Here is a 27,281-nt window from a genome sequence, read left to right as displayed (position 1 = left end):
GTCCTGAGGAAGTTGGCTAACTCAGACCACTGAGTCATGCAGGAAAACTGCCTTTGTCTGGATGAAGACATATTAAAGTGACTCCATTTTTTATTGGGTATGCTCTAGCAATTTCAGTGCTTAGGGCAGGGCAGCCAATGTTTCCATTTTAAACATTTCAGCAAGAAAAAGGAACAAAATTCCGTCTCACTGTTGCTTCTCCAGAGAACTAGGAAAACGAGCACATGCCCAATCAGGGCCATTCCTCCTGTAAGTCAACACGAGAAAGTGCCATCAGACATCTCCCACCTCCTTGTCTTTTGAGATAGGGTCTCCCATTGAACCTGGGGCTCATCTGTTCAGCTGGCCCAGCTGGTCAGGGAGATCCATCTGTCTCAGCCTGATATAGAACAATCCTTTTGTACACTGTGAAGATGTGTTGCTCTCATTGGTTTAATAATGAACCAACTGGCCAATAGCTAGACAGAAGAGGTTAGGCAGGAGAGCCAGACTAAGAGAACACTGGGAAGAATAAGGGTTGAGTTGCCAGGACATGGAGAAAAGCAAGATGAAATTGCTGTGCAGAAAAAAGGTACCATCACAGGGTAAAATGTAGAGAAGAAATATGGGTTAATTTAAGATGTAAGAGCTAGTTAGTAACAAGCCTAAACTATCGGCCAAGCATGTACAATTAATAAGCAGTCTGTGTGGTTCCTTGGGAGCTGGCGGGACAGAAACTCCTGCCAACATCAGCCCCCAGCACTGGGATGACAAACGCATACCCACCTCTGGCTGTTAATATGGGTGCTGGAGATCAACACTTAGGCCCTCTTGTTTGCCTGGCAAGTACTTTGATGACTGAACTGTCTCCTTGACAGCCCAAGACACTCCTTTTCAGATACATCCATGGGTGCCATGATCTGTGTCCACAGGCAAGTCTGCCAAGCCTGTCATCATGTAGACAGTGCTGGTTAATTTAGTAATGAAACAAAAAGCATGAATATAGGAAAGAGATCTGTAGGGAAGAAAGAGGAACTACAGGGGTGGGAGGGATGTGACAGAATGTGAGAAGGAGAGTAACTAGAATACATTATATATATATATATGTATGAAATTGTCCAAAGAACAATTTAGTTAATAAAATAATATGAAACACTATTTGTTATCCCTTTGCAACAATAGCAACTCACTTCACTATTAAAAAGGAAAACGTAAACATACATCCTGGTGAGATTTTATTATCAACCTAGACTTACCTGGGAAGAGGGTCTGGTGGCCACGTCTGTGAGGATTGTCTTGATTGAAAATTGATAGGGGAAGCTCAGCCTACTAAGAGTGGCACCATCCCTAGGCAGGTAGTCCTGAGCTACATAAGATGGTTAACCATGAGCCAGAGAACAAGCCAGTAAACATATTCCACTAGATGATGAACTGTAGCCTGTAAGATGAAATTAACCATTCTTCCCCAAGTTGCTTTTGGCCATGGTGCTTATCACTACAACGGATAGAAACTAGGGCAGCATGTGTGGTGGTTTGGATGAGAACAGCTGCTGTAGGCTCATGTGATTGGATGGGAACAGCCCCCATAAGCTCATGTGATTGGATGGGAACAGCCCCCATAAGCTCATGTGATTGGATGGGAACAGCCCCCATAAGCTCATGTGATTGGATGGGAACAGCCCCCATAAGCTCATGTGATTGGATGGGAATAGCTGCTGTAGGCTCATGTGATTGGATGGGAACAGCCCCCATAAGCTCATGTGATTGGATGGGAACAGCTGCTGTAGGCTCATGTGATTGGATAGGAACAGCCCCCATAAGCTCATGTGATTGGAGGGAACAGCCCCCATAAGCTCATGTGATTGGATGGGAACAACCCTCATATGCTCATGTGATTGGATAGGAACAGTCCCCATAGGCTCATGTGTTTAAACAATTGAGCCCCGTTGGTGGAACTCTTTGGGAAGGATTAGGAGATGTTGTCTTGTTGGATGAGGTATGTCACTGGGGGTAGGCTTTGAGGTTTCAAAAGACTTTATGCTCTCTACATCCAATTTGTAGTTTGAGATGTGAAAACTCAGCTGGTCCTTTCCTCTGCCATCATGGACTCTGACTCTCTGGAACCATAAGCCAAATTAAACATGTTCTTTTATAAGTTTCCTTGGCAATAGAAAAGTAATTAATACAGCATATGACTTCCAAAATGAGGTTAGCCTGCCCATATCTGGTATCCTGTGCGCTCTCTCTCTCTCTCTCTCTCTCTCTCTCTCTCTCTCTCTCTCTCTCTCTCTCACACACACACACACACACACACACACACACACACACACACACACACTTTGCCCCTGAGGAAACCAGCTGTTGAGTCATACAGTCAAGAATTCCTGCAGAAAGACAGACTATGAAACAAGGAGCCAAGGACTCCTGTGACAGTCACACAATGGAGCCATCTTTGACAGCAGATTCTCCAGACCCATTCAAGCCTTCAGATGGCTGCAGACCCACTGAAACCTGGAACTGACCAGAGACCCTGAGCAGAACCACCTAGTTAAGTCACTCCTAATTTCTGATCCACTGTGAGATGAAAACCATTTGTCACTTGAATTGTCTACATTCTGGGCTAATTTGTTACAAAGCAGTAACTTGATGTAGACACTTCTAAGACATATTTCTTAGAGAGCAACTCTAGTTGTCCAGCAGTTCACAAATCTGACCAGAACAAGGAAATGAAAGTGCTGTTTGTTCCACTTTCTCAAGACTTGGAGACATATCTCGTGCTCTGAAACTTTGTGAGTAGTCACTCTGACTATACATAAAATCATAAAGCATTATACCTGGCTACCTAGGAGCTCAGCTAGTTTCCTGTGACCCAAACTCAGGTACAAGTTCCTGTTGCTTCTTGAATCCATGTTTCAACTTCCTGAAACCTTCACATAAAGATGTGGGAGCCTCCTCTCACCCACCATGTGGTATTTGAATGTGGGTCTCACACTAGGTTGCCACCTCTTGACCAAGAACACTAGAGACTGGCACTTTTGTCCCTTGAGGTCACTTTTGAATGGTAGAAAACCTTTCCCAGGGAAGTAAATGAGCTGAGTATGTCCCTTAAATGCCTATGGGATTCTGGTGTCACAGGAGATATTTGGACATCTTCACACTCAAGACTGAGTTTCTCAGCATGGCTTTGGCTCCTCTGAGGCTCACCAATCCTAACACAAAATCACTGAAATGGTGGAGAATCGTCCATGCTGTAACAACACCTGTTGTCACAGACACAATTCAGCACAGTCCAGCTGCAAAGGTCGAAGGGGCTGAAGAGGTTTCCAGACGTATCAGGATTTCAGAGACATCAGACTCATGCTTTCTGTTGCTGCTTTCCAGTGTTTAGACATTCCTGTGCAGAAGATTTAAAAAAAGTGGAGGCTTTGCCTCTTTATAGAGCTGCACATAAAACATCCCCAAGAGAAGGTCTCCCTGATGGAGAAACACATGCCTTTCACTTGACTGTCTCTGCAAAGAGCTTTTAAAGCAATCCAGGAGAGCACTGCATGGGCCACAGCACGCAGGCCGCTTGCTCCCCAGTCCCAGCACAAGGATAACACACGTCATGTTTCCCCTTTCCCCCCTTTTAATCAAGAGCATTAGAGCATGCAAGCAATGGAGGAGGGGTGCATTTCTCCAGATGGTTTTCCAGAACCACTGAGAGCTCCATCAGAAGGAAATGGAACAGTATTTGCCAGCTCAGGACCTTAAATTGGTGTATTTTCCCCAAATCTCAGTGCATGCTGACATCACTTTCTACTGAGCTCTAAGAGACTATGAGTCTGTTTCATACCAGAAAGGAGAATGCACCTGGGATTGTGTGCCCATGCCCAAATAAAAGTAGCTTTCTCTTCCCATTATGGGACTGAATCATGCAAAATGTTAATGCAAATTCATGAAGTTATGTTCACAGAAGAGTTTTCTCTTGACTCTGCCCAGTTCCTGTCTTTGTTTGAAAGACCTATGGTGTTAGGACTAGAAAAAAGTCAGTTCATTTCTATGCATGCCTCTAGGCTAGGGCTCTATCAAAGTTGTCTTCTTCCCAGGATAGCCACTGGTCCTGTAGTGAACTGCTCCCTTTAGCACCTGATGCCAATAGCTGTACTCACCCCTCAAGATTTGTCCCTTCAAACTCAGAGCACAGAAGCCTTCTCTCTGGTGGGATGTTCCAGAAGTCAGTGCCTACCCACACAGATGGTGGATGACAGTGTCTGTTAGGACTGTCTACTGGAGTCACCATGTCCCAGGCACTGTGTTCTGGCCTCTATGGTATGCTACTCACTGGCAGTAACCTCTCTAGATGAACTGAAAATGAAGCTGAGGGGAGTTACACAACGTGTCCGTCAAACGACAAGGTTAGGACCCAGGCATCTGAATCTGAACAAGACTAGGCAAGACAGAAAGGGGGGACGCTAAAATCCTTGGGAAACCACGTGCTAAGTCCCCAAGTGCCATATGGAGCTGTGATGCCCCAGACAAGCACAGAAGTGGCTTGAAAGGAAGAGTGGAAGGAGGCCTTCATGAAGTCCAGGATATTTGAGCTTGATCTCAGATGGTTGGCATATTGGCAAGGTTGACAGGGAGAAGTGAGAACCTGGAAGAACTTTGAGGAAATAGCACATCATGGCACAAAGGCCCAAAGAGTGTAGCAAAGGTATGAGCCACCATGATTTTCTGGAAACAGAGCAGAGAACATTTGAGAAGAAGAAAGACTGGAGGTCAAGTCTTGTAGCTGAGGACAGTCACTGTAACTGTGATGCAGAGACACCTCTGGGGCTAGCTGGCAAGGGGCACCCATGTCTTTTTTAAGCAATTGGCAACATAGATTGAAAGGAAACTTGCACAATCTGCTTAGGAGCTAGACTTAGGAAAGCAGGTGGGTCTGGAGAAAAAACAAATAGAGGGACTGGGAGTCGGGTAGCAACGGTATTTCTGAGTGGAGCAGCATTAAAGGACACAAGGACAACTCGTGTCTGTGGGGATACAGACTTCTCTGTACATGTGGTGAGTTTTCTGTGAAGCACTGACATTTCCATCTGGGTGTGCCAGAAGCACCTTGGGGATGATCTGGGAGGTGCAGGCTTGTTGGAAGCATCAGTCTGACGCTGAAGCCATCTAGGGAGAAACTAGTGCCTACTCCCTCACCCCTGGAGAGCCTGGGAATGGAACCCAGTGTTTTCAGCTGAAGCCTCATTCGCTCATCCAGCTGGCTGTGTTCACTCTGTAGCAGCTCTGAGCCTCTCAGCCACACCCATGCTGAAGGAAAGATGTTCCTCGTCTGATGAACAATAATGGAGAAGATTGTAGTTAGAGTTTTCCTGCCTGGCCCAGTCAGGACAAATCTCTCTCACCCACCAGTCCCACAGTCTCTCAGACCCAACCAAGAAAGCATACAGAAACTTACATTGTTTACAAACTGTATGGCCGTGGCAGGCTGCTTGTTATCTACTTCTTCTATCTTAAATTAACCTATTTCTGTTAGTCTATACTTTGCCACATGGCTTGTGGCTTACCAGTGTCTTTACATGTTGCTTTTCATGGCGGCGGTAGGCGGTGTCTCTCTCCAACCTTCTACTTCCCAGAATTCTCTTCTCTCTTGTCCCGCCTATACTTCCTGCCTGGCCACTGGCCAATCAGAACTTTATTTACACAGAGCGATATCCACAGCACTTCCCCTTTTCTTTTTTTTAAAGGAAGGTTTTAACTTTTATATAGTACAATTACATATAACAAAACAATTATCTAGCAAGAATTACAGTTACAATATTAAAGAAGATATCCTATCTATCTTATATTTGTGAGTCTAAGGTTTTATATCTAACTTATCTTTTATCATAACTGAGAAAATTATAACTATCTAGTCTTCAACCACATCAAAGACCTCAGAAGGATATAATATTACCTGAGAACCGGGAGAAGGATGTAAACATTTTTCAGGAGTCTTGTAAGAGTAGAGAGAGACAGCTGGCAGCCTGGACAGTCACCTAATGTTCCTTTGTAAAGTTGGGGCATCTGTCTTCAGCCCATAGGGCTAGAGTCTCTTGGTCACTTCTCTCAGTGTCCTGTAGAATGTCTGGCCGTTTCCTCTGCAAAGCAGGAACCTGAAGGACCATTTTGTCAAGCAAAGTTTACTGGTCTCCTTTCTATGGGTCCTGCATGTCCAGTCGATCAAGCAGTCCAGGCAAGAACAGTTTCTGGCCCAAATGGCTATTTTTGCCAAGGTGAAGATAAGATATGAAGTGTTTTCAATGCCCATCTTCCTCTCTGAAGCAAATCGGTGCTGCCAGGAGCAGACATGTCTCACTGTCCAGAAAGTCTAAATTTTAAAAATATTTTAAATGCCATATTCTGTAGGTCTTTGAAGTATTTGAAGATTACCTATCTATCTGAAATATCTCTGTGTATACCTAGAAGACTTAACTAACATGGCTACGAGTATGATTATCATAGATGACTAATTATCAATCTATTTTTAATTATCCATTACAATTTTAAATGAGCTATATAAACATAATACCTTAAACAAGAGTAGAAATATACATACAATATAACAAAATTAACTAAGTTTGTATCAATAGACTAAAATCTAAACCAATGTAAAACATTTAAAAAAAGTTGTTGCTCTTTAGAAGTAAGTTCCCTAATCTACCCTTTCATCCTACTATATCTATAACATATCCCCCTTTCTTCTTTAGAAAGAGATCTCATTTATAATCAACCTGGTTTAAAGAAAAATATTGGTTTTTCTCTGTCCCACACCAGAGGGCTCTTCTGATTTAGGACACAAGAATCTCTTAACCATCTCTTTTAGCAATATGTCTGGGTTTAGAGAAGGAGTGAGCCAATTCCATCTCCAAAGCCAGCTTGATAATTTTGGGAATGTGGGCGTAGTTTCTCTTACTACTTCCTGCTGGAGGGGGGCGCTGTATCTTATGGGGATACAAAGAAAATTTTAGGATTATAGAGTAGTCCATGAGGGTGAACCTCTGAGCCAGTTGCCTTGAAACCATTCTGGATGTCAGATCATCTGGGCCATGGTGTCATCGGAGACCTTTCATGTGGTCTTGGCTGATCAAACCTGATATATCTTAATCTGGAACAAATCCACAGCCTCTGGCTTTCTGTGGAAACAAAAGCAGAGACTCTTTTCCAAAGCAACATATCCTTATATCCAAATTTTGAAGTCAAGCTACCTTTAAAATTTACATATTTGTTTAACTCAACAGTTTTTACGATCAAATCTTTTTCTGTAGTTAAAAATCCCAAAGACAAGACAAACCAGATTCTCTGTGTAATATCCATCTTTGTAAGACTGAAACGCCGTTGTGGCTGCTGGCTCCGCCCACCTCAGCTTCCCAACATGGTGGTGGTACAGTTTACTGCCAGCTCTGGGTCTAGAAGCAGTTCTATCAAAGCAGTACATAGCCCAGAAACTTTTTTTTTAACTAGCAAAGGCTAAATCCATCATGCAGCAGAGTAAAGTGCTGCTTGTAGACTCCTCATTCCCACCACACTGCAGGTCAGACGCACACACCAGGAACCCGCCATAGTAGCTCAAAACGGCAGGCTGCCGCTAACTTGAGAGAAACAATTAGGAAGCTGTTTTTAGCTCTGTTTTAGAATCTTTTTTCTCAGGTTTTAGGTGGAAACTCTTGCAAACACGTTGGGCGCCATTTGTAGTTAGAGTTTTCCTGCCTGGCCCAGTCAGGACAAATCTCTCTCACCCACCAGTCCCACAGTCTCTCAGACCCAACCAAGAAAGCACACAGAAACTTACATTGTTTACAAACTGTATGAGCGTGGCAGGCTTCTTGTTATCTACTTCTTCTATCTTAAATTAACCCATTTCTGTTAGTCTATACTTTGCCACATGGCTTGTGGCTTACCAGTGTCTTTACATGTTGCTTCTCATGGCGGCGGTTGGCGGTGTCCGTCCTCCCCAGCCTTCTACTTCCCAGAATTCTCTTCTCTGCTTGTCCCACCTATACTTCCTGCCTGGCCACTGGCCAATCAGAACTTTATTTACACAGAGTGATATCCACAGCAGAAGATCGCTACCTTTCTACCCAGCTGAGCCTGGAATCAGGCTGGGCTGAAAGGTCTTTTCTTTAATAAAACCAACCTTTCTTGGATACCCATTAAATACCGCTCATTACAGAAAACACTGGCGCTAAGCTAAGCTGGCCCCTGCCTTCGAGGTGTTCATAGTCCACGCACAGCTATAAGAAGAGTGAGAGTGTCGAGAAAATCTGAGGGACAGAAGGGATGCGCCTGCGGGTCTACTCTCAACCATCCAGATCTCGCTCAGTCTGTAAAGACATCTGCACACCATCAGAGAAGCTTTCAACTTCTTCATGTAACCTACGCCCATCCTGCACAGACCTGTAGTGGGTAGCCATCCCAGCCTTGGCCTGGAAGTTCCAACCCCCATTGGGGCTTCGGGAATGGTCACGCCTACAAGGCGGGGCTGAGGGAGGACGCTGAAGACCCAGGATCAAGAGGAGAGGCTTCTCTTGGTTCCGGGACCCTGGACGCTGGAGGTAGACAGAGCAGAGTTCTCCAGAGAACACCGCCGGACTGCGCCATACCTTTCCCAGACCCTGCAACCTATTCTTTCACTTGTAAGTTACCCCACAAAATAAACCTCCCTTTTAACTACACGGAGTGGCCTTAATAATTTCACCAATATCTGGTGCCCATGATAAAAGCTAAGTTAGATATAAAGCCTTAGACTCACAAATATAAGATACTTAAGATATATTGTCACTGTAATTCTTGATAATTATTTTGTTATCTGAAATTTTACTATATAAAAGTAAAACCTTGCTTTTTGAAAAAAAAAAGGGGGGGAAGTGCTGTGGGGTGTTCTGTATGTCAAATGTGTTGCTCTGATTGGGTAAAATAAATAAAGTACTAATTGGCCAGTAGCCAGGCAGGAAGGATAGGGTAGGCGGGACAAGGAGGAGGAGAATTCTGGGAAGTGAAGCCTGGGGCAGGGGGACGCTGCCAGCCACCGCCATGATAAGAAAGATGTAAGGTTCTGGTAAGCCACAAGCCACGTGGAAAAGTATAGATTAATAGAAATGGGTTAATTTAAGATAAAAGAAGCAGATAACGAGAAGCCTGCCACAGCCATACAGTTTGTAAACAATATAAGTTTCTGTGTGTGTAAATGGTTGGGTCTGAGTGTCTATGGGCCTGGCAGGTGAGAGAGATTTGTCCTGACTGTGGGCCAGGCAGGAAAACTCTTAGCTACACAGACTTGCATGGTCTCTAGTTTACTCCTAATACCTAAACCAAGCAAAGACTATGTAAACAGCTACTGTATTTTTTAGTAAATAGTAACAAGGGTGCATGAGTATGCTTGGTATAAACCTGATCTTTTCTAGATATTGTCATGCATGCTTGATTGAACATGAGAACATGAAACCCATGGATGCAGAGGGCCAACTCTGTATTGGCCCCTCCTCCAGCAGGGAGACACTTCAGGGCAGCCTTCCACAGGCCAGACTTTATCTCACAAGCCATTTCTTCAAGCCTGGAATTCCTTGAAAGGATTTCCATCACAAACACTGCATACAAAGGAGCCTGCTTTGAAATGAACTGACACTACCAGATGCTCCTCCATTCATTCCTCACCTGGCTTTCACTCTGGAGACCTTGTACTCTGAGCACTTATTACTCTTCAGTAAGCTGTGCCTGTTTCAAAGGCTCCAACTATCTATAACCCCTTGAGAATTATAACAGACTCAGCCTTGACTCTGGCCCCACCAACCTCTCCATGCTGTGGCTAATTGAGTCTGTGCCCGACATGGCTAACCAAGACTCTCTCAATTAGACACAGTCTGAGTGGCACAGGCTTCAGCTATGTGTGCAACTCAACATTTAGAAAGTCAGAGGACATGAAATAGAACACACATCATGTTACAAAAATGCAGGATAAGTCAACTCAGAGATTGGATTTGCTGTATATGTTCTTAAAGAAGAGGTATGCATATCTTTGTTGAGGTAACGACTCACCCAGGACTTGGCTCACAATATGCCCTCAGGAAACATCTGAAGAACTGTGATAAGCGTATACCACTACTTCAGGCTCTAGGGGTGCTTGTCTTCAGGGCTACCACAACAAACGTTTACAATCTAGTGGAACACTGCACCCCAGAGAGCTCCTGTGGAGTAAGGACATACTCTGACTGGCTTACCAAGTCTTACAGATGTGCACTCACACATTCAGTCATGCCCACACTCAGAAACCGCACTCAAGACTTCCAGATAAATTATGTCTAATCAAAAGCAGTAAGACTAGTTCTTATTCTTGGAGTATAGAGGTAAATCGAGGCTCCTGGGGTGGGCTCAGCCTTACCCAAAGGCTAAGACAGCCTTAGTCCTCATACATCAGCAAAAACAAACTTTACGCATTCAAGTGTAATAAGTAAGGTTGTCTTTCTCCAGCCCAGTCAACTTTCTAAGCCTTGCTCGGTGCTGCTCCCCATGCTCTCCTCTGGGCAGCATATGCCCTCAGAGTGTGACATTCCCTGGCTGTCCTACTGAAACTCTGTCCTTAACTTTTGTGTTTTGTTTTGTTTTTTCAGTGAGTCATTTACACTTCAGGAAGAATTTTAGCCCAGGTGCCACATCTGCAGAAGTACTTGTTCCTTGCATTCCATTTTCAATTATAACAGGAAGAGCACGGGGTAGGAACTATTAAAGCCCTGAAAATAACCAAGGCAAAAAAGTATTTGCTGGTTTCCAACCAACTCGTTGTTGACCCAGCGAACAGGCAGCAGAAGCCAACCTTGCTCCTCATTTCCAAGGCTGTGCTTGGGTTCTAGGAACCCAGTCCTTAGATACTGTCCTGGAGCAGAGCTTGCTGAGGTAGGTGAAGTAGGCGATCAGATGCACCTCAGTCCCGGCTTTCATCCGCATGCTGGAGGGGCAGAAGTGACTTGGAAAGATCCAGACTTGTTTAGCACGTGCTAAGCGGAATCCCCTCCGTTCGCTTGGGGACAGCACTCAGTGAGGCTATTTTGGAGCAGTTGTTCTCTGTCAGCTTGAGCCCGTCTGCTCTTCAAATGTCTTTGGCTTTTACCCCCACATCACTAAGCTGAGAAACTGGGCTGTGGGTGACTTCACTGGTGCACATGAGGGGCCAAGTTGGGAAAGTCGTCATTTGGTCGAGTAGATCATTTCAGCTGTGACCACAGCTGCTTGCAAGACCCCGGAGTAAGACAAGCTCGGCTTGCTCCGTGTGAATACATAGCCCTCCCTCCTCTCCTGTTTCCTCCCTTCTCCCTTCCTCCTCCTTGCCTCTCGCCCTTCTCCTTTCTCCCCTTCTTGTGTTTTATGAAAATGGGTGAAGCCTAGTGGATCAGATCTTTGTCCTTCAGGGAAGGACACAGTTGTCACAGGCTTGGTGCTGGCCCAGGGGACAGAAGGGGAATGACTGGAGTTGTTTCTGTCTGTTGCTAGCCTTCCTCTGGATTAAGTTATGGTGAGAAGAGTGTGGGCATAGCTTCCTGGCTCTGTAAAGGATAACTCGGGGTCTGATAGCTGAAGCTGAAGATCATCTAATAGGTTTTTTTCATTCCTAACCACAGGGGCCAGATACTTAGTTGCTCCCTCTAGGTCACTTGTTTGGAAGGCAGCCGGCCTACACTCAAACCTAGAATTCTGACCCCTTCTGTTCAGATCTTTAAATACCAGGTTATCTTAGAATTTAATTTGCCAAGAATCTAGCCCTGATTTCCCATGCTACGGGTTAGGATGGAGACCCCCTTCCCCCTAAGTGATTAGAAAATGTGTGATCTTACTCATATGTGGACCTGAAGAAGCTGACCTCATAGGAGCTGAATTAGATAATGGCAGCTGAAGGCAGAGGAGGCTAGGGGTTAGGGGACAGGGAGAGTCTAGGCAGGCAGTACAAAATTGCAGAACAAAAACTGAAGGAGAAAGCCTGGTGCTCTGAACATGCAGCAGGAAAGTTGGAAATATTAGACAAATGTATTCAATTGACAAGAGGCTGTAAGCATCAAAGGTGACGGTCAGGTGACTACCTGTCCTGATGGTGACACAGCTACCTGAGTGACCAGCGGGAAAGACACCAGGTGCGCTTGTTCTGGCGTCCTGACAATGGCACCCACAGGATAGGCTGGTGTCCTCAAAGTGTTTTCAGAAATTCTTAGCAAACAAATTCAACGCTCTATTACTCTTTTTCTTTTCTTTTTTATTTTTCTTGGACACTCTTGATTTTAAGTCTTTATTGGATTCTGCCTTCAACCAATCATTTCCCATCTCTGGGCACCAATTTCCTCTCCTATTAAATGAAAATGTGGCCAAATTATTTCAAAGATATCATCCCACTTTTAATACCCTCTTAATCATATGACTTCTTTCAAACATGTGGCCATTATTTTTAACAACAAAATTTCAATTACACAGGTCACTAATTACACAAAAATGAAAACATTTTCTTTATAAAATAAATGTAATAAAAATATGTAACTTAACATATTTATCCTAATTCCAATGCCCCCTCCATCATTATAAGCAAGCTCATTGTTTTTTTTTATTATTTTTTTTATTTTTAAAGGTCTTTTAATGACATACTTTGCTCATGGAAAATATACAGCCCTGTTTTACTTATTTCCCCATGAATATTACACCATGAAACATACCATTCTGCAATCCATTGTCTCCATGTCAGCAAAGGCAAATGCTCCTCAGCCTGCAGTGTACCCCATCAGGCTTCTAGCCTAGCTAAAGATCACCTTGCTGAAGTTTCTTGTGTTCGTGGCAGTGTGTGGTAGGGTAGGTAGGAATTAACTTCCTGGGTCATAGACAGGAATCTTCAAACTTTAGTAAATGACAAATTGTCCTCCCAATTATTATTGATACTGCTGATGAGGGTAGGTGTTGGTGAGATAACTCAATGGGTAGTGCACTTGCCATTCACACCTGAAAACATGAGTACCACCCTGAACTCACAAAGAGATGTATAACACAGTTATCCTCTGACCACAACATGCACCATATTGCACTCACATGCCTCACATGCTCACACACACGCACACACACACCACATCACATCACACACAAGCAGCAGCAGCAGCAACATCAATAATAATGATAGACAGAAATGCTCAGCAGCATATAGTCAGCGCATACTCGGGTTGACAGGCTGCCTCTGCTCTTGCCTGTGAGACATGAGAGCAAGTGGAAGAGATCGGCTCTCTGCACATGTGCGGGTCCAGGGGAAACAAGATCTCATGAGGAGAGATTGATGACACAGGCTGAGTGAAATCTGGGGCCCACTGTGTTGCTTGGTTGGGAAACAGAAGAAATCTGAACCTGTCTCCCTCCTCCGTAGACCCCTGCTACACACAAACACCAGAAGAAGCCTCCTCTAACTGCCACAAGAAATACATGTGTCCCCAGGATCAGGCCTGTCTCACAGGAGAACAAAAAGCAAGGGCCATATAAGTGCTGCACTAATTATGGACTGGAATGTGTCAGCCAGGAATGAGTTACAAGCCAGTCAGGGCCTGCCAACTGCAGTTAGATATTTAATAAAGTTGAGGCATGCAGCTGCGAACACTCCTGGATGCTTGCCACCTTTTATTATGGCGGCACCTGGCCACAGGCTGCAGTTAGGGCTGTCAGCCTCGCCAGGAGGAAAGTCGTCCACACAAGGAATGCCATCTGTGAAGGACCACGGCTCTCTTCTAGAGTTTCACACTCTGGCTAGCCGTAACTGAGGAGACTTCATGGTGGTCATAAGTGTTGCTATTTGCTTTGCAGACTTAAAGAAATTAATCTTATTCTGCCATTTACTGTTTAAAAGTATATATTAAAATGGCAACAGAATAAATAGTCAATAGGTTGTCAATTTGGTCCCAATTTTTCTACAGGCGTGAACTTCCTTTTTTGAACTATTCTGAAAGGGAAAATACATTCATCATCAGTTAAGAATTTGTTTGAAAGATGAAATTCATCTTGAGGTAAGTCCAAAGAGCACCATGGAGTGAGAACAGCGCTCTCTCTATCAAGATGGTTAGCTCTGAGAAGATTAGTAACAGCTCCCTCCTTATGTTGACCTTCTGCAAACAGGTGGCTAACGCTTCTTTACGAATGGCAGGCAGGGCATGTGTGACATAAAACCAGGACAGTAGGGTCTTCCGTCCTTCCACTACAGACACACCTACTGGAGAGTGGGCACATCGGCCAGTGGTGCCACAGCCTGCCACAGACTTTACCACATCTGCCACAGGGACAAAGCTACCAGCCCACCAAATGGGAGACTCAGGGGAAGTGTGAGAGGAACATAAGAAGCAGAGCTGAGAACTCACACTGTGAAGACAGGACTTTGAAAGCTTGGCTGCAGAGGTCTGAGTTGTGTGGCTTAACTCAACAGCAAGTCCGTTTAGTCTTCGGTGAGTAAAAATACTACATAAAAGGAGACAATCCCTCCACTGGAGAGAGCAGTCATAGATGAGGGAAAGGAGAAGCTGGAATGAACATGTGCATCAGAATGGGAGTACTGTGAACAGATATTCCTGCAATAGATGACAGACAGATAGATAATAGCTAGCTAGCCAGAAACATAGATGAAAATAGATGAATAGATGATAGGTAGACAGATTATGTATATGTATACACATATATAATGCAGTGAGGACTTAAGAACACTCTTAGAGGACAGGAATTGCAACCCTCTTCTGAATGAGCCCTTTGCAGGTGTCTTCAGCTCCTGGAACATCTAGAGGCTGCAAATGTGAAGCCACGTGAATTTCAAGGATGAGAAAACTCAGGCTTCCAAGGGTGGCTGAGTCCAAGTGGCTCTCACCCTGCACTGCTGTTCTCTGAGGGACATTTCTAGACAGCAATGGCTGAGAAGAGCAGAGAAGTGAGCCATCACTGTCCACGGCCGTGAGTGCAATGAAGTCCCATAGAGCTGAACTTCCAGAAGCAAATTGACTCCATCCTGCATCACAGCTGTGGGACTTTGGATTCTGAGCCTCTTTTCTTGTCCACAGTAAGAGGTTCATTTTAATAATTAGGCTGTAAGGGATGGAGTAGTAGCTGTCTGTAAAGTGCTTGGCATACAATCAGGGTGGCTGGAGACCAATCTCTGGAACCCACCTGAAAACAGCTAGGCATGGTGGCCTATGTAATCCCAGCAATGGGTGGGCAGAGACAGGTGGATCTTGGGTTACTGGCCTTTGAGTCTAGACTAATTAGGGAGCTCCCAGATGGTGAGAGATGCTGCCTTGAAATAAGGTGGATGGCATCTGATATCTAAGGTTGTCCTCTGGCCTCTCCACACATGTGCATACACATGCATGCATGTGCTCACCACACACACATACAGAGAGAGAGAGAGAGAGAGAGAGAGAGAGAGAGAGAGAGAGACTAAAAAAGAATTAGATTATAAAATGGTCTCACATTAGTAGCATATAGTTAGCTCTCAAGAAATGATAAAAAAAATTAATAATTCAGATATGTCACTTTTTAATAAGTAAATTAGAGTGATAAGTGCATTATTATCTATGCTCTCCCCTATGTATCCACTGCCTCATCCACAGACCTATGAATATAGTACGAAAACACCCCCAAAGTATCTAGATAAAAGAACTCTAAATACTACTGACGAGTTAGCATCTGATGCAGTAATCAAATGGTTGTTTGCATCCCACTGCTTGTAGGACACTGGCTTAAAAGAGCTTGGATTTTTCTTCACCTCATTCTCTTATAGTTTTTGCCTTTGAACTTTGCTTTTGAAGATAATATTTTGAAGTTTATTTATTCTGTTCTTATGTATTTGTTTGTGGGAGGTGAAGGAAGGGGTATGCTATGGTGCACGTGTGGAGGGTGGTGACAGCCTGCAGGAGTCTGTTCTTTCTTCTACCATGTGGCTCTCAGGGATCAAACTCAAGGCCACAGACCTGGCAGCAGGTGCCTTTACTCACTAAGCCATCTCTCCTTTCCACACACCCCCAAAACTGGACATTGTTTGTATTTATCCTCTCTTGTTACTGTAACAAATCACTGGAAACATGATATCTCATGGTTTTACAGCTTAAAGTCCAACAAGGTCTTAGTAAAGAAAAAAATTAAGAGCTGTGTTTCTTTCTGATACACTAGAGAACAGCCCATCACCTTGCTGTTTCCGATTTCTAGCATCTGTCTGCATTCCTTGGCTGAGTGTGAGCACCAGAACTCAGTTCAGTGCTAGAATCCCTCCATCACATAAGGAAGAGGAGCAAAGCCAGGCAACTCACTGTGAACTCAGAAAACTGAGCAGAAAGCCTGTATATGTGTTTGTATCTAATGACTCCGCCAACTCATAGACCCACAGTGTCCTTCTGTGAGATAACAACTAGAAATCCATTTTCCATCCATCTACCCTGCTAGGAGAGCTGTGTTTGAAACCACCTTTAGGGTGTGGCTCAGAAGAAAGAAACAGGCTACTTCTGAGAGGACTGAGGGCTGAGGCTCTGTGTGGTAGTTTGAATGTAATTAGCCCCCATAAACTCATAGGGAGTAGCACTATTAGGAGATATGGTTTTGTTGGAGTAGGTATGGCCTTGTTGGAGAAAGTGTGTCACTCTAAGGGTGGGCTTTGAGGTCTCATCTATGCTCAAGCCACGCCCAGTGTCTCAGTTCACTTCCTGTTGCCTATGGATCAAGATATAGGACTCTCAGCTCCTTCTCCAGCACTATGTCAGCCTGAATGCACCACCATGATGATAATGGACTAGATCTCTGAATATATAAGCCACCTCAATCAAATGTTTTCCTTTATAAGAGTTGTTGTGGTCATAGTGTCTCTTCACAGCAATAGAAACCCTAAGACATTTTGCCATGGTCCACTGAGGTTCTCTTATACAGTTTGTGTTCCCCACAGTCCAAACCCTTTTCCCACATATTTCTCTATCCAAACAGATAGGAATTTCTGTGAAAAACTGAGCCTCTGTTGCATACCACAGTATTTTCCAGAACATTTTTCTCAAACAACAAATAAGCTCCCCAAGCCACTTTTCTTCTCCTTCAAAGAAGAAGAGGAGGAAGTTTGCCTATGTGTACAGTCTTCCTGCTGTCTCTAGAAAATTATTCTCACATGTAGATTGCCAGATTAACCAACTGCTGAAGGCCCACCCTTCCCACACCTGGGATGACCTATCTCCCATAGGGCTCAAACCCAAGAAGTAGTGTAGGCCAACTCTGCTCCATGTTCAACTATCCATGAGATTATGAAGAATTATAATTAGTAACTGCTGAGGCAATGAGTTACAGCAAATTACTAGTGTGGTCTTAATCCCAGCCACCAATGAGATCATCTCACAGACATCTCACTCATCACTGTAGCGAACACAGTTTGAGGTTTTAGTGGATGTCAGTGCACTGGCCATCATGAACAGAGTCCAGATCCACTGGCAATTCGATCACCAAGTATTTCAGCCTGTAGGGTTTTCTCTCCCTCACTTCAATCTGCTGTCACGTGGGCAACTCAACTTCCTTTTCTCCTAGGCAACTTCATGGGTCCTTTGTCAAGAAGCCTGCTAGTGATTCTGAGGTATTGTTTGTTTTGGTTTTGTTTGTTTGTTTGTTTGTTTTTCTTTTTTTCATTTTTTTAATTAAGAAATTTATTTTCGTTTTACATACCAATCAGAGATCTCTCTCTTCCCTCCTCCTGCCCACCCCAGACTTCCCCCCAGCTGACCCCCCATTCCTCCCCACAAGAAGGCAAGGCCTCCCAGGGGGAGGTACATCCAGTAGAGGTAAATCCAAGCCTTTCTCCCTACTGAGGCATCATTTTTAAGATGAATGGAAAGAGCAGATATTGAAGGTGTTGGGAAGATAAGAGCATAGGTCAATGATGTGTCTGTTGCCTCCTTGTAACTTACCCACAATGCTTTGTGAAAGTACAGAGTTACTACTGCTTGTAATGTTGGTGGTAACTGATGCCTACCTGGGTCATTGTATCATACAGGGTTTACTGAACAAGAAATCTTAGAGACATTTACTCTCATTCACTAAATCTCTATGTCAAGTGTATTAATTCCTCTGCTCTGGGATGTCTTCAATAGTATATCATGTTGCCTGTATTTGGAGATCCAAGTATTCAACACATTTCACAGGCTAGTCAAGACCCTCAAACAGGGGCTTTTGTCCGACTATAGGCTGCAGTGGGCATTGCACAGAGGCCGGCATCTGGGCTGGGCTTTGAGGGTGGGTAGTCCAGCTGCTCCAAGTACATTTTCAGTTGCTACTTTACCACGTGCATCTGCATCCAAGTCTCCCAAGACCAAGGCACAGAAGAAGTCAAACAGATCCAGGTGCAAATCTCATGCTCTCCTCCAGGGAGATGAAGCTAGAGACTTTGGGTTCTAGATAAAAATTCATCCAATACTGATATATACTCTAAATCAAACTCATAATTATTTTAACAACAACATTTTAAGTAACTCCCAGTTAAACAACACTTCACCACAATCACACCAATTTTAGAATCAAACTGTGTTTCAGAAAATATATATTTACAGTAGAATTTGCCTATTCCCAGAGGTCAATGTGTACCTCATTTTCAGAGGCAAACATGTGGAAACTTAGAGAAATCAGAACACCATGGAAAGAACCCAGCTTCATCCTCCCATACCCTCATCTCACACCAGGCTCTAACTCAGAGGGAGAAAGCTTAACTGCCTGGGAGGCTTGGAATGCAAGTCAGTGTAAAGATAGGACCTGGCCAAGAGCAGACTTCTGCCCCTGCCCGGAGGTCAAGCGTGTCTCTCATCTCCCCCCAAGTGTTTCCAGGTGGGAGTACAGGCCAGAGCAACAGTCTGTTAAATCAACAATTCATATTTTTATATAAATTCTTCCAATTTGTTCAGTCTATGCCATCAAGTGGATGAGGAAACTAATAATTCATAGAAATGAAAACCAAGAAAATAAAACATGGGAGATGATCCTCAGAAACTTAGAATGAGAAACTACGTCTAAGCATGAGAAAAAACAAAAGACAAGAAAATAAACTGTTTGGCTAAATATATATATATATATATTTAATTTTGGAAGATGAAATACCAGAAAGACAGCAAACTGATGTGTAAAAAGCTAAAAATGTGCATATGAAGATAAGCGTCATTTTCCTAATACAAAATATGTTGTTGGAAGTGAATTTTATATGTTAAATATTCTAGCACAAAACTGTTGGCAACAATATATCCACAAATGGTTCATGAAAAAGGAAATACAACTTGTCTTCAAATACATGAAAAGACATCACTCCTAATAAGGGAAATGCTAATTGCACCATGGTGGCATGGCTCACTACTAATTTGGCAGACATCAAAGGGCTCCAAATCATACAGTTGGCAGAGATGGGAAATGGACCTGTCCTACATTGGTGGAAGGTTATAAACTGATAAAAAAAAAAAAGTCTTCAGGAGGCATTCAGCAGACTTTACAAAATTCACAATAATACATATCTTTTGGCCCAGAGAGTTTGTATACAGATATGCAAAATTAAGCTGGGGGTACTCATAGGAAGTGGTTAGGCAAAGTAAAGAGACTCCTGAGGGCTAAGCCCAGAGCCAAATCACAAATTAGAGAACAGCAGGGATGGGGCACCTCTCCCACCAGGGTGCAGAAGGCAGGATGAGATCTTAGGCAAAACCGAAAGGGAAGCTATGCCTGCCTTCAGAACCATGTCCAGGCTGCCATAGCATCATCCTCTCTGCCTTCTCCTTCTATCCTCAAAAAAGCACTCAGGTGTGTGGCTTTATTCTCAGCTTTTACTGACACCAATATCATCTCCAACACATCCTGGGTGACTTGAGGGACAGAGTTTGTGACTGCCACATCCTTGTTTTCTAATTTGGAGTGGTAAATATCTTATCTTCAGAGAAGAAGCTGGCTAATTATCCACACAGGAATATGCATGGGCTTGGCTTTAATACGTCAACAGTGGCAGTGAAGAGGGCAGACTGGGATAAGGCCTGTCTACTACCTCCTGTATCCTCTAAGGAGCGGGTACCAACTGCCAGCTGTGAGCCCTCTGGGCCAGTTGTTTGGCATCAGGAGCATCCGCTTTGCTATCTGGGGACAGTAAGGCATAGTCATTGCTTCACAGCGGTGCTGACCAGCGTCAACAGCACAATTTGGGGACATCATTTACAAGCTGTTCTCATTGCTGTCACGGAGATCTCCCACTGGTAGAACGGGCACTCCTCCATCAATTGGTAAAGTCTATTCTGCTATTCCCTCTAATGTGGCTCACCCTGGGTCTGCCTTGACCCAGGGAAGGTGGAGACAGTGATAGCAGGCAGCCCCAGTCACTCCTCTAGAAGCCCACTACAGCAGGGAAGTGGAGCTTCTTCTGACAGCTAGGGCAGGAGAAGCCCAGGCTGCAAGACTGAAGGACAGACACTACATGGAAGGAGGGAAGACCAGGAGCACAGAGGAGTGAAGCATGTGAGTGATGAAAAGGAAGAAGAATGTAGCCCCAATACCCCACCCACACCATGTATGCAGAAATAAACGGCCCAGCCATGTCCATTCCAAAGTCCTGGACCACAGTCCATGCCTGAGTACTCACTTGCTCATATTGGCTTTGTGAACATGTAACAGTGGGTGACTAAAATATCTAGTGTAAGAGACTTGAGAACGACGTCCACTGTGATTTTAATGCTAGAGGCACACGAACTCCACTGAGAAACACTGAAATAAATATCTACAAGAATTTCATTTGTGCAGCTGGAGTGACATCTTGTTCAGCCACTCTTGCTGTGTAAGCATGATGGTGTGAGTTCAAATTCCCAAGCCTATGTAAAAGTCCAGGCATGGTAGCACACATCCAAACCACCCCTTCTGGAGAGCGGCCAGTCTGTTCAAAGCAGTAACTACAGTTTAAGGGAAAACTTCATGTCAAAACTTGGTGGAGAAGAAAACCTCCAGACACCAACTTCTGGTCTCTATACTTCTCTGTACAGGTATGCACACCCACACACCCACACATACACACAAGCATCCAATCCACCCACCCACACACACGTTCACTTATAATTTTAAATATTAAACACTGGTGCCAAGAAGGAGGGCTTTTAAAAATTCTCCCAAAACTGAAGAATGCAAGGGAAAGAATCAATTAACTCTTATCTACACACTATTCCCAAGAGACACCAGAGTTATCATGAAAGCAAGCCTTATTTCTAGAGTAGAAAAACAAACCCAAATTTTCACGTGTCTCAGCATTTTAGAATCGGTTTGCTTGTGAATGAGCATGGAGATGACACTCACAGTTCTAGTGCACATATAAATGTTTATATCTTAATGCATCCTTATTGTCAAGAATGATTGGCAGGATTCTTCCTCACTGTATGGAATGATTCTCAGGCTGAAGCTGTGGTCAGAACTCTTGGGCGTGAGTCTGTGCTGTAGCACAGCTCATACGACACCTCACTTTTATCAACTTTTGTCTCCTAACAGCTTGTCTGGCAGATACACTCAAGCTGCGTGAAGAAAGCACACTTAATTTGCCTAGTATTGACACACTCTACAAAGCAGCACCCTCCCTATTGTCCACACCCAGAAGGAAAGCACCGGACAGTACTAAAACTGCTCACATTTAACCCATCCCAGAAGCCTAGGAGTCCTCCCGAGCCAGCTGCCTTCCAACTACTTTGGATAAACACCATCTCCTACATCAGAACCGGTTTATAATGAGGAAAAACATCTTTATTCTCTTACTGATAAAACATGCCCTTCCTGTGACTCACCCACTCAATGTGATTCTGGAGGGATCCAGCACCAGAATCTTCTCTCCTGACCAGTGACCCATTGGGTCCACTCTCTCAAGACGCTGGAATCTTACCAAGCCATAAACTGTCAGGGGCAGGGGTGAATCAGTCACAGAGCAGCAGCATCCAAAAGAGACAGAACAGTTGGTGGGTGCTATGCTCTCAATCTCAACTTCCCTGCTCCTTCTCAAGGAATGATGGGTAGTTCTGCATGTCTTCCACCAGTCTTGTTAGCTGCCTGGCATCCAGCACACAAAAGTGGCTCATTCTTCATGGGACCCACTGTCTGTGGTTTAGCATCAAGCACTACTGACAACATAGACTGAGTGGCGTGAAGTTACCACACTGAGGTGGGAACAAGTAAGTGGGTTCCTGCTTGGGACCTGGGAGTTGGAAATGAACATCACCTGTCAGCACTAAGGGCTGCAGGTCAGATTAGTACCTGTGGTCACCAAGGCCACACACCCCTGGGGACAGAGCAGTCACTAGACCCAGAGGTAAGTAAAGAACACACAAGGATATTTAAGCTGTGGGACCCACGCTCAGTGGCTTTTCTGTGTTTGCAAAGTGCCCTTATCATCTCACAGTTATGCTGACAGGAAACAAAACCTCAGAAGCTGACTGTTTGCTGAGTCCAAGCACAGGTCAAGTCCGCAGCCCTGCCTAGTCTCTTACTTAGAACACTATGCCTGGTCAGTGATGTTTGGATCTTAAGTAACTCAAACAGGACATATTAGAGGCCAACTCCCAGGAACCTCACACCATGGTGGAAGTACATGATGGAGCAAAATTACCCACGCAAGCCTGGGAAGCAAAAATGAGAGAAGGAAGCTGGACTCCACCTTCCCCTTCAAAGTCACATCTCTACCCTCCCCTTAATGGTTCCACCCTCAGTGGCAAGGGAACATGTTCTTGCCCCATGTCTGAGCAGCAGAGTAGCAGCTGCTGTGACAGCAAAGCATGTCTGATTATCTGTGTGACCTCGGTCCAGCTGCACAGAGGCACTACTTTTGAAAGGATCACACTGGAAAGAGGAATTTGAGTGTTTGGGGAAACACCCACGCTGGTACAAGAACAGCTGGAATGCAGAATTCTGGCAAAGAAAGAAAACACACAGAGCCAGCAGGTTTCCTTTGCATCCCATAAATGATTTATAAGAGCTTTAATATGGCTATGGAGGGGACCTGCAGACTTGTTACGTGGTTTACTTTTTGACCAGGGAAACATTTGTAAATTGAAGACCCCAATGTGTTAATGTAGATTCCAGAGTACATGGGATGTTCAAGCACTGTGGAAGAAGATTTGCTTTGCCTGGTCTTCACCTGTGGCCATTTTGACAAATGCATACATTTCCTCAGTCATTAAAACCCAGATATTAACTATATAAAGATAGATCGCATATCTGTTAAGAATGTAGTACTACCGTCAGCACAGTCAACTAAAACAGGAAGGGACTGAAGGAGGTGTCAGAGTCTCCCATGCTTGGTCCCTGAGGTAAGATGCACTCAGGGAAAAGAGCTTTGTCCTTCATCTTTCATGAATGGCACCATGTGGCTCAAGAGAATGATGAAACTGCAAAGGCAGCCATGTTTTCTTTAGGTCTACTTTGTTTTTGTCAGATTTGCAAGGAAATACTATACCAGAGAAGGGAAGTCCAAGAGGGGACTTGGTAAAGACATTTGGGGACTACAACATTTGCAATAAGCCTTTGAAGATAAATAAGATGTAACAAAGTGAAAGGCCATCCTGAGCTGAAGAATGGACAAGGTGCAGGACAGAAGGAAACTGCCCTAGGAAAAAAAACAGTCTGGATGTCCAGATGGTCTTTGGGCTTCTTGACCTTCCAAAAACATTTGCAAGATTGAATTACAGATACAGGCACATCTCACAAAATAACCAGCCATGAAGGAATGCGTAACTACTTCCTATTAGACATCAGTACCAAAAAAAGACAGTTTCTGCCATGCTAATGCAGATGCTGGAGATGGCCTGTCTGCCTCTTGAATTCCACACTTGCTCATCAGTGTTTGGAAGGAGGATAAGCAAGAATGGATCAGTCCAGAGACCGGGGTCAGTTATCAGTTACACCTTTTCCTGCTGTGATGAACTTGAAGCTATCTCCAAGTGTAAGGAGAGCTGTTTTGACTTCCAACCCACAGTCTCTCTGCACCACAAAATACTGCTTCCTAGAGCCCAGACCAAGCCCACTGAATCAGCACTTCTGATACTAAATTTCCAAGGGACATTGTTCCGATGAGGGAACTCAGTTCAACCATTACCTTTCAAACTTAGTCTATTAGAATTAAATGTGATGTTGGTATTACAAAAGCTTTCTTCTAAAATGAGTAGAATCAGACACAGTGGTACACACATGTCATCCCAGCACTGGGAGGCTGAAGCAGGAGGACACTAAGGTCAACCTAAGCCATATAACAAGACCCTGTATCGAAAACGAGAAAAGGTAGGAGACTGGGGATATAGCTCAGTGGGTTAAAGAAGCTTGTCATGTAAGCATGAGGACCTGAGTTCGAATCCCCAGAAGCTGGTCCAGCTAGGATCATTCTCCACACATAGAAAACACACTAGAATGCATCAAAGATCTCTTAGGCATTGGGGCTCAGTCCTCTTACAGTTACCCATGGGGCAGAGCCAGCTACATGCCAAGTCCTTTTCAGTAAACCTTTACTTAATTCAGCTGAGCAATTAAAATCACCAGGTTTGGAAGTCGGGGGAAGGTTTTGCTGAATTGCCCATGCTAAAGCTTCAATCATCAATGTTATTTGTGGACTTCAAAAATAAAGGATGGGTCTTTAACTGGACACCCAGGGACAAAGCTTGGGGAGTCCTAGAAACTTTAAGAATTAGAGCCTGTGGGAAGTATGTCCTCAAAAGGGGCTGTGGGCTCCATCCTACTCCTGTCTCTTACCGCCAGGAAGTGAGCTGTTTTCCCCTAAGCCGCACCACCACCCCCTCTCCCCCACCATGAAGCTCTGCCTTCCCACAGAGCCACAGAGCCAAGGAAGCATGGACTCTCCAGAACCATGAGCCAGGATAGCTTTCTTTCTTAGTATTTGTTGACTGTATCATGCACTGTGTTACAGTGACAGAAAACTGACCAACATACCCAGGAACACGTCCTATAGTCAGCATGATTGATACCATTTGCTCAGCCTTTAGGAGTAAACTAACCAGGAAAATGAGAGTTTGGCCTTGAGATGGCCTAAGTGAGTGGCGACTCTTTAAGTCTCAAAAAATATTGTTCCTGCAAGTCCCAAGACCCAATGACTTCTCACCTCGCCTCCCTTCACTGTCAGCTTTTATTACTTTCCCTTGCAGATGTCCCTGTTTCTAATTAAAGCGGGGGCCTGACCCCCGGAGAGCTGATAACAATTTTGCCTTGAGCCCAGCGTTATTGGCTAACTGGAAAAGGCAGGTTAATGGTGTCCGCATGGAAGGTATATTATTAGAAGTGAGCCTGTGAAGCGAACGCCCTGTGACTCTAATCTCCAGAATGCTGACTCCTGAGGTCAGTAATTGGGCACCACAGAATTCACCGGAGCAGCAGGCCTAAGCCTGTCTTCAGACCTCTTTGAAATGCAGTTCCCGAGGTCAGGGGAATAATTGCTTCATTTGGAGGTAGAGGGGGGGGGGGGAGAAACAACCTTCATTATGCGTCCAGTTGATCAATGCACCATGTTCTCAATATCCCACTCTCATTAAAATAACACAGGCTGCTTGAGAAACTCAATCATTTCCACAGTGATTCTTGTCAGCTTGCTCTTCCTGCCAGCTCAGAGATGCTTAATGGCAGATAAGCCCAGAGTCTGGGACCCTTTGCTCAGCCATTAATTCAGCAGCCAGGGTGCCATGGTGCTCATTAACGTTCTTTACGCCCGCTATATTAAACCCTTAATTAACAGGGAGGATATTTTAATGTCAATGCTTTGCAACTTTCCAAAGAAAAATGCCAATGTAATCAACTTGATCTCTTGACCACAGCTTCTATGGCTCCAGGGAAGATCACTGGCCCTTCTGCTCAACCCTGAAGGCTAACTCTGGGCTCAGCTCCATTCCAGAATGGAGCTTGCAAGCCTGGCCCACAGGAGAGCACTTGAGAACAGAACCCACCACCCAGGGATTTCTCTGAAGTTCAGTCACTGTATTGCCATCTCAGACAGCTGAGAAAAGCTCCACTGATTCACATTTGGTGTTCAAATGAGAGGAGGGGAGGGAGGGAGGAAAGGAGAGAGAGAGGGGGAGAGGGAGGGAGAGGGAGAGAGAGAGAGAGAGAGAGAGAGAGAGAGAGAGAGAGAGAGAGAGAGAAGAGAATGTCTGTACAGCTCCTTTGGACCAGGCTCAGCCTTTTATAAAAAATGAAAAGTGCTAATATAGTAACATGTATTTCTGTACAAGTGGTTCCCTTGGTAGAAGGGATAAATAATATACTTGCCAGTCAAGAGAACCACAGAGGAAATTTAGTTGTTTCTATCATTGTTTCTTACAGTTGCACCATCCATGTCAACTTCCTGGCCCCAACACAGGTACAAAGCCTGCCAGAGACGCTAGCCTGTCTCAAGTTGCCCTGGTATTCCCCCACAGAGGGACTCTGGCAGAATCAAAGGGTCACCACTGACCTGGCCACAGCAACCACAGCATGGATTTTCCTTTAATGCATGCACTTTGGGGTCTACCCCTTGGTTGTAGTTTTCATTGCCACCCTTGTGGCACAGCCATATCTGAATGGAATGGCAAAAGTCATAAAGCCAGCACAGCTGCTTGACAAAGATCCAGCAAAGCTGAGCCACATGATGGCTGCCATGCCACATTTGGTTTTGATCTCTGTCTGTTGCATACTTGGGGGACTTTTAATAATTGTACAATTTGGGGATAATGGATTGATGGGAAATTTCTTGTGAATCATTTATGCCTTCTCACAGGAGTACTGCTTCTAAGCTTCTCCAGGATAATCCTGAACATACTACCCCTCCCGCTTTGAGGGAGATATCCTTATCTACTTGAAGGTCTCCCTTATGCCTTGGAGGTTGTGACACATAAAGAAGCCAGAGGTCTCTTTGAGAGACTATGAGATATTCTTGAAACATCTGTCCCTGTACTTACTCAGGAACAAGATAATCAAAACAAAGTAAACTTGAAAAGGTCAACAAGATTCAGTGGGCTAGAGGAGTTGGCCCCAGATCAGGCAATTAATGGCATATACAGCAACAAAGGTAGATTAGCTGAAGTTACCTCCACCCTACACAGAGACTTATATTGTTGGGCAGAGAATGATGTAGTAAGATGAAAAAAGGATGAGATATCAGGACCTTTTTAGAAAAGTTAGCACATGCAGAGCCACTGTGATGTCATGTGACCAAAGAACAACAAATACCAGGATTATACATATAGACAAATTCCATAAAGATATAAAATGTAAGCACTGTATTATGCCAGAATTTGAATAGT

Source organism: Onychomys torridus, chromosome 5 (genome assembly GCF_903995425.1).
Source record: "Onychomys torridus chromosome 5, mOncTor1.1, whole genome shotgun sequence".
In the NCBI taxonomy this organism is placed as follows: domain Eukaryota; kingdom Metazoa; phylum Chordata; class Mammalia; order Rodentia; family Cricetidae; genus Onychomys; species Onychomys torridus.
This window is presented reverse-complemented; position numbering follows the sequence as displayed.